This window comes from Phoca vitulina, unplaced genomic scaffold, assembly GCF_004348235.1.
Source record: "Phoca vitulina isolate PV1807 unplaced genomic scaffold, GSC_HSeal_1.0 scaffold2, whole genome shotgun sequence".
In the NCBI taxonomy this organism is placed as follows: Eukaryota; Metazoa; Chordata; class Mammalia; order Carnivora; family Phocidae; genus Phoca; species Phoca vitulina.
The window spans coordinates 44,236,325-44,241,667 of record NW_022589705.1 but is presented as its reverse complement, the minus strand read 5'-3'; positions in this window follow the sequence as shown (position 1 = coordinate 44,241,667).

Below are 5,343 nucleotides of genomic sequence, written 5' to 3'. Positions count from 1 at the left end.
CTGTATTATGTGGCATTAACTTGTATTCCTTTTAATCCTCAACTCTTAGAGGTCTCAGCCACTTGCAGTAATTTTTGTAAATTCGGTTGTATAACTATCATGTCCAAATCTTAGTGTTTGCAGATTATAGATTTTATCAGGGGAGTCAAAAGCCACTTTTATAGAGAGACATACTACTTTTTATATTTTTATCTGTAATAGTAAACTTAGTGACCCAAAGAGAGAAATGCTTGAAACAGAATCTTTTAGAGTTAAGTGCATAGTCAGCAAGTTATTGTTAATAAGCTGTAAGTAAAATAGATTTTTTAAATTGTTTTTATGTTAAAGGCTTTCAGTCATTTGTTTGCTATTGCCATTTGTTTCACCTTAAAAAAGCTTATCCTTGAACTTGATTAGTAATGCAGGATAGGAGGCGAATACATAAGATTTCGTGTTATGTATTGTTCACATTTTGAATTACATGACAGAGTCTGGAAATTCTGGCTCTGGACAGCAGTGTTTTGAGGCTATACCTTAGTGTCGGGGAAATAACAAAGACCAACCAAATCAGAAAAGCAAGGACTATTTGTTCTAAGCTTACAAGGGAGTCAGCTACTGTCACTTGTGTTTTGAGAGATTCAAAGGGAAGCAGAGCTTGAAGAATTGTAGAAATTTTAATATCTGTTGATGTGGATGAGAAACTAAAATTTTGATATTTAAAACCGTCAGAGGACCTTTAAATGGATAACATTAAATCACTGTCAGAAATGTTAAAAAAAAAACTGAAAAATTAAGGCTGACAGAGGAATGGACAAGCTTTGTAGTGTAAAAAAGGGAAGATTTGGGGCACCTGGGTGGCTCAGTCGGTTAAGTGCCTGCCTTTGGCTCAGGTCATGATCCCAGCGTCCTGGGATCGAGCCCCACATCGGGCTCCCTGCTCAGTTGGAGTCTGCTTCTCCCTCTGCCCCTTCCCTCTGCTCGTGCTCTCTCTCTCTCTCTCTCACAAAAATAAATGAATAACATGTTAAAAATAAATAAATAAATAAGGGAAGGGCTCAGGTATGCCCTGGTTGGAGGGGTGCTGGCATGGGGAAGCTGTAGGCAGCCTCATTTGAAGTAGGACATCCAAGGCAATTGGTTAGGGGTGCATATTTGGCATTGTAGGGTTGATCCTCAGTTGAAAACAGAGACAAAAATTAGGGAAGCTGTCAGTTATTAACCAAGTGCTGGCCATTTGGGGCTGATTGTTCCAGAAGTTACTGTTTAGCTTCCTGAATTGTCACTAGAGATAGCAATCAGGTTTCCTGCGGGTCTGACTTAGAATAGGCAGGCTTCTTCCTTGTTTGTTGTTGGTAGATAAAGGGTTTGGTTTTCTGGAGAGGTTTGCTGCAGATTGTAGGTCAAAGTTCTATTTTTATATATGGTCTATCCACTGTCCATTTATCTATTCAGTCTCTCAGAGCTTCTAGTGAGCAGTAACTATCCTTGTATTAGTAAGGGTTCTCTAGAGGGACAGATCAGAGAGAGAAGAGACACTGTGGTGTGTGTGTGTGTGTGTGTGTGTGTGTGTGTGTGTGTATGTAGAGAGAGAGAGAGTAATTTTAAGTAATTGGCTAACATTGACTGTGGGGCTGACCTGTCTGACATATATGGGGCAGGCTGGAGACTCACTTAAAAGAGTTGTTGCTATCTTTTGTTCAAAATCTGCAGAGCAGGCCCGCAAGCTGGAATCTCAGACTGTTTCTGTCGTAGGCTGGAAGCAGAATTGCTTTGCCTTCAACTGAGTGGATGAAAGTCACCCACATTATGGAGCCTGGTCTCCTTTACTCAAAGTCTACTGATTTAATGCGAATCACATCTAAAAATTATCTTCCCAGTGACATCTGAACTGGTATTTGACCAAACAGCTGGGTACCATAAGCCTAGCCAAGTTGACACATAAAATTTACCATCACAACCATGTTTTAAGCACTGTTCTTACTGCCTGAGGAAGCACCATCCTGTTTGTTATGGTTTATGAGGTTTATCCACAATTTTTGGTTATCTGCAAGCACATCTCTCTCCATTAACATAGTTTACACTGAGACAATGATTTAGTGTTTAAACAATGCACCCTCCACCTCCCACCCCCTTCATAATACATCTGGCTTTGTAGAAGGGAAATAATTAGCCACGTTCTGGTCAGGGATAAATGAAGTCAGGCTTCCTGAACACTAATGTTCACTGAATGGCTTTATAGGGCATTTTATTCAAAATTCCTTTCTACCCTCATGTTTACTACATTCACTGTTGAAATTCGGAGTGAAATTAGTATCTGATACCAAAGCTAGTGGGTACTATCTTAAGCAGCCACATAGCATCGTGTTTATTATATTCAGCTAGATAACATTTAGGAGAAATTACAGCCATGATAAAGTATAACAAGCTCATTTCTTTTGCTTGTGGCTCAATTTAGTCATGTATTTGTATCTGAGAGCTTATTCATAGCTGACTTCTGGCTGCTTTCTATTGCATAATAAAAGAAATGGCACCTATTCTTCCACTCAGTGCTCTTGTATGTTTTCTTAGTTTTTTAGTGAATTCCGTCATTGGTAAGGTTGGTAAGGCAGTCCATTATTTTGGAATTTTGTGCCAAAGACTACTAGTTCTGAGATGTGAGGGGTAAATAGAAAGTAACCATGAAATCTGGAATATTTTTTAAAAAATTAAGACATCCTTTTTAACCACAGAGTAGCCTTAAATGACCTGAATTCCATGGAAAAGCCAAGAAACACTTGGGAACTACAAATTTATTTTCACAAAGGTGGGAATCTAATACTCTGTAATTTTATAAAGTGAAAATAGTACAATTACCTAATTACTCAGGTGGACCTAAAGAAAATTTCAGGGCAAAGGAAAGAAAGCTTGTAATGCATTTTAGAGAAACACAAAAGAGAACACAAATGCTTCATAAGAAAACCATTAGGCCAATAACAAAAAAAAAAAAAAAAAGAGAGAGAGAGAGAGAGAGAGAACATGGTTAAACCAGAAGACATCTAGTAACAAAAGTAATATTATTCAAACTAACGAAATTTCTCTTAGAAATTATCCAAAGATAAATAAGAAAAAAAAAAAAAAAAAGAATTTCCATCTCCACAGTAAAAGAAACCCTGATTCCATTTGCTTCATAATACAAATGCAAACTTAAGAAAAAAATAAGTACAATGAAAAATATAATTGCTTTGGGGTAGAAATTAAAGATTAGTTGAAGAAAGGATTGCTGTATTTCTTTTTCTTTTTTAATATCCACATTTGATTCAATGTTGACTTATTGCTCACAAAATCAATCTAAATTTGTTCCAGTGAGAACTGTCAGAAACTGCAAACATTCCCAATCTTTTGAGTAAAATGCCTCTGACCAAACACATAGAGCCTAGTGCTAGGGATTAGAGATTTCTCACTTCATTACTATTTTTATTATACTTTTGTATCTCAGTTTCTTCAGTTAGAAAAAAGTTCAGGCCTGACTTTTCTGCGTGTTTTTGTTTTCATTTGTTAGCTCATTTGTTCTCATACCTAACTGTTAAATTAGAAGGCGCAAGTATAGTCCATTTTCTACAGACAAAGAAAGGAAGATTCAGAGTGGTTTTGTGACCGATTCTTATTACACAGCAGAGTCAGGGCTACAACTCGGATTTTCTGAACTCATTTCATTGTTCCAGTGCGTCATTTTAGTCCAGTATAAAGAATTCTTAAGCTGATTAGCAAACCACTCTTGAAATTGCAAGAGTTGTTATTATGCAATCAAGTTTTCATAAGAAAAACCCTCGGTTCTAGTGGGGAAGGAGAATAGGGTGGCCACTCTCTAAGATGGACATGGATTTTAGTCATACAGCTTATTTTATTTTGAATAAGAGTGTCCAGCAAAGTCTAGCCTTGGCCTGCTTCTCAAGGAGTGATCTCTGAAATAAATGCCCTACAGAAATGGGGACCAGGGGACTTAGCTTTCATAGTCCTGTATTACTCAGTCATCAGTTATGGACTGGGGAGGGGGAGGGGCAGGGAAGGTGGTGGTGGTGGAAGAGGGTTTGGGTAACCTCCCTGATTAAGTGGCTCCAGTCAGCACAGGGCAGTTCCTTGGAGAAGGGTGGATGGGTGCCCTGGTATGGTAAAGGATATCCAATGGGTACTAGAGTATGTTATGCCTTGTCCATGGGTATCTGATAACCTCCAAGCCAATCTAAAAAAGTTACTGTGGCTATAATGTGATTATTGGAATATGATGAAATTTTCCCCTTCCTCCCTTCCTTCCATAATATTTTTTTCTTTTTTGGAAACATGATTTCATTCTATAGAGTTTAAGCAGTTACAGGTATAGGGGCCAAGGGCAGGCCGCCTCAAGATGGGCCACTTTGGCATGAAGGTTATTTTTTAGTTAAAAAACAGTCAAAACCCAGCGGCTTCAGGAAAAGCTTTTTACCCCCCCACCCTTCCACCCCCCCACCCCCACTTACCTGCCTGAAAAGAATTTAGAGAGAGGACCTGCTCCAGGAAGAGAGTTACCACCGTAGATAACTACATTATACTATGAACTAGGAGTGATAGAGAAAAACCTAGCAATGCCTGTTTCATCAAAGTCCTCTATATCCCATTGTTTCCTTTTTGGTCCAGCAAACATTTGTGTACCAAACATTTACTCTTTTTCATCTTCCTGTGAATTGCATTTTTTCCCTTTGAAGTCCCGCACTCGGGGTGGCTGCGTGGCTCAGTCAGTTAAGCGGCTGCCTTTGGCTCAGGTCATGATCCCAGGGTCCTGGGAGGGAGCCCCAAGTTGGGCTCCCTGCTCAGCAGGGAGTCTGTTTCTCCCTCTCCCTCAGCCACTCCCACTGCTTGTGCTCTAAGTAAATAAAATCTTTAAAAATAAATAAATAAATAAAATAAAATCTTTATAAATGAATGAATGAATAAATAAATAAATAAAGTCCCAGACTTCTACCCCTTCTCCTTAGTTTGAAAGACATATATATGGCATTTTGCAAACTGTTTTTGGAATTTCCATGTCTGTGTAAATACCCTGTAAGTACGAAATTAAATTTGATTTTCTCCTGTTAATCTGTCTTATGTCAATTCGATCTTAGTCCAGCTAAAAGGACAAAACTCTTGCTCCCTGACTCCAGAAAAGCAGTTATTTATTTATTTATTTAAAAGATTTTATTTATTTGAGAGAGAGAGAGAGAGTAAGAGAGAGCACAAGCAGGGGGAGTGGGGGCAGAGAGGGAGGGAGAAGCAGACTCCCTGCTGAGCAGGGAGCCCAAAGTGGGGCTCAATCCCAGGACCCCCAGATCGTGACCTGAGCCGAAGGAAGAAGTTTAACCAGCTGAGCCA